Source organism: Macaca thibetana, chromosome 17, assembly GCF_024542745.1.
Source record: "Macaca thibetana thibetana isolate TM-01 chromosome 17, ASM2454274v1, whole genome shotgun sequence".
NCBI lineage: Eukaryota > Metazoa > Chordata > Mammalia > Primates > Cercopithecidae > Macaca > Macaca thibetana.
Genome location: NC_065594.1, coordinates 90,269,534 through 90,279,985, shown reverse-complemented (window position 1 = coordinate 90,279,985; position 10,452 = coordinate 90,269,534). Strand labels below are relative to the sequence as shown.

The window sequence follows — 10,452 nt, the reverse complement described above, 5'->3', positions numbered from 1 at the left end:
CTAAACTCTCAAGTTAAAAGACAATGTTAGACTGGATTTTTAAAAAGTAAAGAACATGTAGCTATATGCTGTTAAGCAGAGACATACCTAAAACAAGAAAAGGCTGGGTGTGGTGGCTCACACCTGTAATCCCAGCACTTTGGGAGGCCAAAATGGGAGGATCACTGGAGCCCAGGAGGTCAAGACCAGCCTGGGCAACATAGTGAGAGCCTGTCTCTACAAAAAAAAAAATTATTTAAAAAATTAACCAGGCATGGTGGTGCATGCCTACAGTCTCAGCCACTCAGGAAGCTGAGGTGGGAGGTTCACCTGAGTTCCAGAGGTCAAGGCTGCAGTGAGCCATGATTGTGCCACTGCACTCCAGCCTGGGAGACAAAGCAAGATCCTATCTCAAAAAATAAATAAGTCTCAAAAACTAAAACAAGAAGATAGAGAAATATTAATAAGTATAGGATGGTAAATCATATAATAGAAAAGCAGAAATTGAAAGAAAGTCAGCTACTTGTATTAATATCAGAGAAAATTGATTTCAAGGCAATAAAAGTACGGAGATGGATAGGGTTGACACCTAATGATAAAAGTTTCCATTGAGGCTGGGCGCAGTGACTCATGCCTGTAATCCCAGCACTTTGGGAGGCCAAAGCGGGTGGACCACGAGATCAGGAGATTGAGACCATTCTGGCTAACACAGTGAAACCCCATCTCTACTAAAAACACAAAAAAATTAGCCAGGCATGGTGGCACACTCCTGTAATTCCAGCTACTCAGGAGGCTGAGGCAGGAGAATTGCTTGAACCCAGGAGGCGGAGGTTGCAGTGAGCCAAGATCACACCACTGCACTCCAGCCTGGGTGACAAAGCGAGACTCCATCTCAAAAACAACAACAACAACAACAACAACAACAACAAAAAGTAAAAAGCATAATTTAAAAACAAAATAGAAATAAACAAATCCACAAACATAGCGAGGAATTTTTATATCTCTTAGTAAATGATAAGCCCCCCCAAAAAATAGTAATGATATAAAATAACTGAACAGCTTAAATAACAAATTTAATCCAGTGGATTTATGAGAAAGTTGCGCACTTGCTGGTTATTCTGTGTTCTTCGATCTCAGATCTGTTGTCTGCCCTTCCTTCCATGCTCTGTGTCCTGGGGGTGCTAACTCCACAGACGGCATCACCCTGATTTCATTAAGCTCCGCTTCCATATTGAAATCCATGTTGAAATCAGCCAAGGGGAGTCACTAGTAGATGGTCAGAGAATGGAGAAATAGAAAGGTCAGAATACATCCTCCATTTCCGGCCTACTTCAGCAACACAATTCTGGCAATGTAATGTCTCTATAACAATGGCTCCATCCTTTCACCTCCGCCTTGCAAGCAGCTGGGACCACAAGCGTGTGCCACCATACCTGGCTAATTTTTGTGTTTTGTGGTTTTTGTTTTTGTGTGTGTGTGGAGATGGGTTTTTGCCATGTTGCACAGGCTGGTCTTGAACTCCTGAGCTCAAGCGATCCACCTATCTCGGCCTCCCAAAGTGCTGGGATTACAGGCATGAGTCACCACTCCATGTATTAATTTTGAAAAGGCAAAAATTTTCAAAAAAATTTTGAAAACGTAAGACTCTAGGAACAAAGCTAACAAAATATGTACTAGTCTATTGCAGGGGTGGGGGAGGGGGAACTAGAAAATTAATAGAGGACCAAAGTAAATTGACAAACATTATATGTTAAGAATGTTTGTCCAATTTATGTATACACTGAATGCAATTGCAAGTAAAATCTCGACAGGGCATTTCATGGACTATAAGAGATTCAAAAATATATATAAAACAGTCAATAACCAGGTGACATAGCAAGCCCTGAAAGAAAGAAAAGAAAAGAGAGAAAGAAAGGAAAGGAAGAAATGAAGGAAGGAAGGAAAGAAAGAAAAGACAATAAAATATCTAAATATCAAGATTTTTTTTTTGAATGTGGAAAAAAAACATTTCTCATGTAAGACGAAAGAGAAGAAACTATAAATAAATTTGACCACATTAAATCTGTAAACTTGTATTTCTGAGTTAGGTGGAAGACATATGCTGTTTTAATACATTACTTCCTCTACCTCTGATATGTTTCAATTAATTCATAGAAAAAAGTGAGGCACCTGTATGCGGAGACGCGTAGTGTGGGTGGAGGATCTTAACAGAGAACAAATAAAGCCTGTTAACTTCAAGCACCTACAAAGGAACATAGCCAAGGCAAGATCAGAAAGACACCAGATTTCTCCCCAAAACTCCTCAAATATATCTCTCATTACATTTATAATGTAATATATAATAATAAATCCCTCATTACATTTACATCATTAAAAATGTAAAAGCTAGCCAGGTGCAGCCATTTTACGTTTTGCATTAAAAATGTAAAAGCTGCCGGGCATGGTGGCTCATGCCTATAATCCCAGCACTTTGGGAAGCCGAGGCTGGCAGATCACTTGAGGTCAGGGGTTCGAGACCAGCCTGGTCAACATGGCGAAACCCTGTCTACTAAAAATAGAAAAATTAGTGGGCGTGGTGGCACATGCCAGCTACTTGGGAGGCTGAGGCAGGAAAATCGCTTGAACCCAGGGAGTAAAGATTGCAGTGAGCCAAGACTGGCCACTGCACTCCAGCCTGAGTGACAGAGCAAGACTCCATTAAAAAATAAAATAAAAGTAAAAGTTGGCCAGGTGCAGCGGCTCATGCCTGTAATATCAGAATTTTGGGAGGCCAAGGTGGAAAGATCACCTGAGGCCAAGAGTTTGAGACCAGTCTGGGCAACATAGTGAAACCCTGTCTCTACAAAAGATTTAAAAATAAAAAATTGGCCGAGCATGGTGGCGTACACCAGCTACTTGGGAGGCTGAGGTGGAAGGATTGCTTAAGCCCAGGAGTTCAAGGCTGCAATGAGCTATGATCACACCATTGCACTCTAGCCTGGACAAAAGAGCGAGATCCTGTCTCTATTTATTATTTAAAAAAAATTTTTTGGCCGGGCACGGTGGCTCAAGCCTGTAATCCCAGCACTTTGGGAGGCCGAGATGGGCGGATCACGAGGTCAGGAGATCGAGACCATCCTGGCTAACCCGGTGAAACCCCGTCTCTACTAAAAAATACAAAAAACTAGCCGGGCGAGGTGGTGGGTGCCTGTAGTCCCAGCTACTCCGGAGGCTGAGGCCGGAGAATGGCGTGAACCCGGGAGGCGGAGCTTGCAGTGAGCTGAGATCCGGCCACTGTACTCCAGCCTGGGCGACAGAGCGAGACTCTGTCTCAAAAAAAAAAAAAAAAAAAAATTTTAAGTTACAATATTACAGTAGGTAATGGTAAAGAACAAGTAGGGGGGCCGGGCGCGGTGGCTCACGCCTGTAATCCCAGCACTTTGGGAGGCCGAGGCGGGCGGATCACAAGGTCAGAAGATCGAGACCACGGTGAAACCCTGTCTCTACTAAAAATACAAAAAATTAGCCGGGCGCGGTTGTGGGCGCCTGTAGTCCCAGCTACTCGGGAGGCTGAGGCAGGAGAATGGCGTGAACCCGGGAGGCGGAGCTTGCAGTGAGCTGTGATCCGGCCACTGCACTCCAGCCTGGGCAACACAGCGAGACTCCGTCTCAAAAAAAAAAAAAAAAAAAGAACAAGTAGGGGATATGGAAAATATAATTGGAGAAATCTTCCAGAATATATAGAGCAGAAATAAGAGAAAATATAAAAGATAAAAGAATTATCATTATTATTATTATTGGCTTCTGATAACAGTAGATTAGGTAATGCAGATCAGGTCTCCAACTCCTAGGCTGGACGAAATATAAAACAATATCCACTCGAAGCCTTGAGAGAGGCCTAAAGAATTACGGGACCAACCTAGAAGAAGTAAAAAAAAAACAAAAAACAAAAAACATAAAATATATATGAAACAGTAAATAACCGGGTAACACAGCAAGCCCTGAAAGAAAGAAAATAGGAATTAAACAGGAAAATAGGAACAGGAATTCCAGAAGGAATAATTTTTTTTTTAATGCAGGAGAATAAACAATTTCAGACATGCAAGAAACTGAACCACCCAGCAATCATCTATTCTGAATTAACAGATGTAACTGGGAAAGTTGATCATATGAATTGGGTCATTCTTGTCATGCCCAACTAACCCAGAGTCAAGAAGCCCAGGGTGGGCAGCTCTAAGCACACATGACATTGTTCCAAGAACTGAACTCTTCTCATGCCTGGGAGCTGAACTTCTGCTGTAACCTGAAACCAGTTTTACCTAATAGCTTCTGAAACAACATGCTGCCCCTCTAAGACTGGTTTTACCCACTTCTGTCACTCACCAATCAGAACTTGCCAGCTCCCCAAAGCTTAACTAGTGACAATAATCGAAGGTAATACATAGCATTTCTCCTTTTCATAAAATCTCCAACCTCAACTTTATTTTTCGTGTATGCCCCAAATTGCAATTCCCATATCCCAAATAAAATGTTAAATTTAGAGATTTTTCCCTACCTGTTTTATCTGACTTTATCATACACAGCGTCATCAGTAAAATCCAAAGCTGACTCACCTCAGGAAGAATTACTGGTTCTTGGAACAGCGGCGTGAGGTACCCACAGTGGAGCCTTTTGAACCCTGCTGCATCTGCAGGTGGCCTCTTCTCCCCCGCGATTTTGTTTGAGTTTCGTTTTCTTCGTGATTTGCTTGAGAAGGTTTGTCCCACTCCTGTTTGAAAGATCTCCTGTTGGGGAAAGTTATTTTCTTCCTTGACCTAAGCTCCAAAGTTTGGATGAGGGAATTTTCTCCTTCATTTGGAGAAGGCCTATCGTCCTTCCTGGGAAGTACATACTTTATTTTCCATCTGCACTTGCATTTATTTGGCCTCTGCATATTCAGTGCTTGCATTTAATTGGCTTTGTGTATTTGGCATTAAACTAGAGCACCCATAAAATGAGCTCTCAAAGTGCAAAGGCATGCCAAGATATTTTCTGAGGTTCCAGCTGGTAACATGTTCAAACATTATAGGGATCATTCAAACAGTCTGTTGATCTTAAAATTAAACTAAAAGACTATGGCTATATGATCATACGCTACAGATAGGATATGCATATTTCATTGATATCTTGAGGCTAAAAAAAATTATTCAGGACTCAAAGATTCCCTTGCTACAAAATACTATCAAAGCTAGCTGAGGCTCTTTCCAGAGCTGTCTTTTTCCCTTATAATTCCTCCTCTTAGAGAATTTACCTTCTCTAACCTAAAAGCTTTTCTTTTTTTTTTTTCAAAATTCCTCAGCTATTCTGGCATATTGACTATTTAAGTAAAAACACTTAAAAATCTGCAGATATAAAAGAAAATCATTTTGACCTTCATGCTGTTTCTTAAAAGCAAAAGATGAAATTCCCTTCTAAAAGACACCTTCCCTACACTAACATGATTGTCAACATTCTTATCTTCAAGGACAGGGAATTTACTCCAAGAAAACACTGTACAAACCTTGTTAGAATTAATCTTATCTTGTGGGCCTCCTTACACAACTCAGTCACATTTTCTCAGTTAACTATTCTTTCTCCAAATCAGTATATTGGTAACTGACTCAAACTGCTTTACCTAAATTTGGTCACAGCCTTTATAACATTGCCTATTTTGAAAAATCTTAAACTGAGAATCAGTTGAGACCAGGAGTTTCAGACCAGTCTGGGCAACATAGCAAGTCCTCCCTTCTATAAAAAAATAAATAAATAAAAATAAAAATCTTAACATTTAGCCTTATCTCATTTTGTTAGAAAAATAATTTGGATCCAATTGTCTTTTATAAACTGATAGGCTTATATGTTTTACTATCTCACGATTAAAATTCTAAAATAAAAACTACAAAATCTTCATGTGTGTTTAGACATGTTTATGCATATATATGTATTATATTGCATGTTGTGTCTATGTAATAAAATATGGGTCAGATGCAGTAGCTCATGCCTGTAATCCCAACACTTTGGGAGGCCAAGGTGAGAAGATGGCTTGAGCCCAGGAGTTCAAGAGCAGCCTGGGCAAGATCTCTACAAAAATTGTTTTTAAATACCTGGGCATGGTGGCGTTTGCCTGTAGTCCCAGCAACTTGGGAGGATGAGGCAGGAGGATCACTTGAGCACAGGAGTTCAAGGTGGCAGTGAGCTGTGATCATGCCACTGTACTCAAGCCTGGGCAAGAGAGGGGGACCTTGTCTTTATAATTAATTAATTAACAAAAATCTGTTGTTAGAAATGTCTCAAGAAATGTTATTCTGATTAGTTTAAGGAAATGAGCACTCATATAAAACATATAGTAATTAACCCAAATGGTTTTCTTTTTTTTCATTCATGTGACTTAAGTAAATATTTGATAGATTAATTGGTTTTAAAATTGTCAGTAAAATAAGATTAGAAATGTCTTCAAAATTGTCAACATACATTTTTTGCTTGGGTTTATTAATCAGACAGTTTTACATTTGCCTCTACTAGGTGTTTTAAGGTTAAAAAGCTATAAACTCAGCCTAAAATAAATGGTCTTTGTTTATATAATTATTTAATAAGTAAGATTAATTTAATATTGTTGATATGATTAAAATGGCTGCAGTTGTCAACAGGATACCCTTATTTTTTTTTTTTTTTTTTTGAGACGGAGTCTCGCTCTGTCGCCCAGGCTGGAGTGCAGTGGCCGGATCTCAGCTCACTGCAAGCTCCACCTCCCGGGTTCACACCATTCTCCTGCCTCAGCCTCCCGAGTAGCTGGGACTACAGGCGCCGCCACCTCACCCGGCTAGTTTTTTTGTATTTTTTAGTAGAGACGGGGTTTCACCGAGTTAGCCAGGATGGTCTCGATCTCCTGACCTCGTGATCCGCCTGCCTCGGCCTCACAAAGTGCTGGGATTGCAGGCTTGAGCCACCGCGCCCGGCCTGGATACCCTTATTTTTAATCTTAAGGTTTTTATCTAGGTAAACACCTGATATTAACAGGTAATCTAGGTGTAACTGTTAAAAAATAAAGAAATTAGATAATTATAAATAAAAATAAATAGTTATAAATAAACTTTTCATGTAAATGTTAAAATTATGTTATATGAAATTAAATAATACTCATTAAATATCTGGATTATAGCTAAACAAGATTTTTTAAAATGGAAACAAATTGCTAAAGAAACATAACGTCATTTTTGGCTTCTTAAATTTTATAAAAAGAGTAAATATATTTAGATCTGTTAATTAAAATATGAATTTAGGAAAAAATAATTTTGCATGAGAATTTTATGTAGTAAATCTTTGTCCTATGACAAAATAATTTGTTGTTTAAAAATAAAATTATGGGAACAAGACTGGAAGTTTTAAGAAAATGATAAATAGTCTAAACAAGTCAGAGGATTTATAAAAGATGGGCCTAATGAAGTAAGTTACATGTATAATCAGGTTGTCTGGGATTGGAAATAAATTATTTTTATAAAAATTAAACATTGGTGTCAGTGGTACAGTGACACAGGACCAGAGTCTAAACCTCTATATTTAAAATGAAAGTTTTCTTAAAGTATTGATCTGCTCTGAATTAAATTTCAAGAGATTTTGATTTTTAATTTTAAAAATCTGTTTCTTTAACAGCCATCTGCTTTTTGAGATTAATTTCCCTAGTTTTAGATTTAAAAGGCTGTCCTCTTCATTTAACATAATTTTTTCATGAGCTAGAGTTTTGTTTTTGAAATTTTTCAAATTTGTATCTCAGAAGTCTAACTTTTGCTGTATTTGCTACACATAATTTGCAGTCACACATCATTGCCTCCAACTTACTCTCCTCTTGAAAAGTCCTAGGATTATAACTCTTTCCTTCAACTTTCTTGCCAACTCCTGTAACTTTTCCCCCTCTGTTCTAACTCTGTTGCTATGGCCTGACACTGAAATGTTTATCCTGAAGACCCAGAAAAGCAATGTTTTGTTTAGCATAACTTGATTCTGTACTCCTGGCTTTTCTTGATATGTCTGAATTGTTCCATTCAACCAAGAAACTTCCCATGCTGTTACTAAAAGCCTTATATTCCTCTGCTTAAGCTGCTGGTTTTCTTGTTTACATTCCTGCATGATGTAGTGTACACTCATAATCTTGGACACATTTTTCCTCTGTCTAATTAAATTCAAGTACCCTTTTTTTTTTTCTTTTTTTAGTCAAGTTTGACTTCCAGGTTATCTAAATGAGCTTTCCACAAGGAGAAATCATCACACTGTACGAGGTTCTTTGTCTTTTTGGTAGCTGACCTAAGAAACAAAGACTTTATGCTTTACCAAGATAATTTCCTGTGTTGCCTTTAGTAGGTTTTTGATTACTTAGGAAAAGTAAGCTTGGAAGGGTTAATATTTTTACATTCATGTAACTTTCCATATTGCTTTTGAAGTCTTTCAATTGTCACTCTGGTTAAATGAATGACTATTATTTTATAGTGACCTCTGATTCTGTTTTGATCAAGTGTTTTGAGCCTTTTTTTTTTTTTTTTTTTTTTTTTCCTTTTTGAGACAGGGTCCCACTTTGTCGCCCAGGCCAGAGTGCAATGGCACAATCATGGCTCAATGTAGCCTCAAATTCCTGGGCTCAAGTGATCCTCCCACTTCGGCCTCCCTAGTAGCTGGGACCACAGGTATGTACCACCACACCAGGCTAATTTTTTAGTTACTTGTAGAGACAGGGTTTCATTATGTTGCCCCAGCTGGTCTCAAACTCCTAGGCTCAAGTGATCTGCCCGCCTTGGCCTCCCAAAATGCTTGGATTATAGGCGTGAGCCACTACACATGACCTGTTTTGCACCTTTCGACATCTTTGACAAATGTCCCTAATATCAAATGCTAAATTAAGGTTTTTTTCACCTTGAATTAACTCTGATATTTTCCAGTCAGACCTGTGGAAAGCTTCAAAAGATATACTTCTCATCTTCTAGAGATATTAAATGATTAGGCTTATTTGGGAAATTGTGTGAAAAACATTGTCAAATGATAAATGATACTAGATCTTTTAGTTACATTTATGGGTATGCTATTTATATGTTTCTAAAATTATATAGTCATAGAAATCTAATATGCTATCAGTCAGAATTCTGGTTATCTTAAAATACTATATGTAATAGAAATAACTAAATTTCCTTGTTGATTATAAATGTTTATCAGATTTTTAACCATGACTACTCTAAGTTTTTGTCATCCACAGTTATTCTTTAAAATTCTTCTCGGCCAGGCAAGGTGGCTCACACCTGTAATCCCAGCACTTTGGGAGGCCAAGGTGGGCGGATCACCTGAGGTCAGGAGTTCAAGACCAACCTGGCCAACATGGCAAAACCCCATCTCTACTAAAAATAGAAAAGTTAGCCAGGTGTGGTGCTACTCAAGAGGCTGAGGCTGGAGAATCGCTTGAACCCAGGAGGCAAAGGTTGCAGTGAACTGATATCATGCTGCTGCACTCTAGCCTGGGAGACAGAGCAAGACTCTGTCTCAAAAAAAATAAAATAATACAATTCTTCTCAAAAAATATTTATAATCAGATTCGTGGAAAAGACTCCAGCAAGTACTGTTAAATACAGGTTTCTGACACACCTAAGGTGAGGATTTCCAGAACTTTAATAAAGAGATGGAGAACTCACGGAACTTTAATAAAGAGATGGAGAACTCACGGAACTACTAATGGAGATCAAGCAGAACGAAAGTTGACTACATGAGATTGAATAACTGATGAAGATAATGCTTTTATGACTGTTATTTGAAACATCGTTCTCTACTTAAATGTTTTCATTTACGGATTTAAGAAAATTTTCTCTCTTAAACCATCTATAATTTATAGCAATTTGGTGAAGTATGGATATGATTTGGCTGTGTCCCCACTCGAATTTCATCTTGAATTTTAGTTTCCATAATCCCCACATGTCATGGGAGGGACCCAGTGGAAGGTAATTGAATCATGGGGGCAGTTACCCTCATGCTGTTCTCATGATAGTGAGTTATCACAAGATCTGATGGTTTTATAAGGGGCTTTTTCCCCACTTCGCTCTGCGCCGCTTCTTGCCACCACATAAAGAAGGGTGTATTTGTTTCCCCTTCGCCGTGATTGTGTTTTCTGAGGCCTCCCCAGCCATGCTGAACTGTGAGTCAATTAAACCTCTTTCTTTTATAAATTACCCCGTCTCAGGCATGTCTTTATTAGCAGCATGAGAATGGACTAATACAGTAAATTGGTGCTGGGTAGTGGGGCACTGCTATAAAGATACCCGAAAATATGGAAATGACTTCAAAACTGGGTAACAGGCAGAGGCTGGAACAGTTTGGATGGCTCAGATGAAGAAAAGAAGATATGGAAAAGTTTAGAACTTCCTAGAGACTTGATGGATGGCTTTGACCAAAATGCTGATAGTGATATGGCAATAAAGTCCAGACTAAGGTGGTCTCTAATGGAGA

The 10,452-nt window shown here is 38.7% G+C and overlaps 1 long non-coding RNA gene across 2 annotated transcripts; it reads right to left on the bottom strand.

Moving 5' to 3' along the window:
• Positions 1–1,009: 1,009 nt before the first annotated feature.
• Positions 1,010–6,192, bottom strand: LOC126940617 (uncharacterized). 2 transcript variants are annotated; one of them, XR_007720836.1, is made up of 3 exons: positions 6,081–6,192; positions 4,572–4,742; positions 1,010–1,245 (listed from the first exon to the last, which is right to left on the bottom strand). It is a non-coding gene; the product is annotated as an uncharacterized LOC126940617 (long non-coding RNA). The 2 variants fall into 2 exon arrangements; XR_007720835.1 differs by lacking the exon at positions 1,010–1,245 and adding an exon at positions 2,040–2,221.
• Between the last annotated feature and the right edge of the window lie 4,260 nt (positions 6,193–10,452).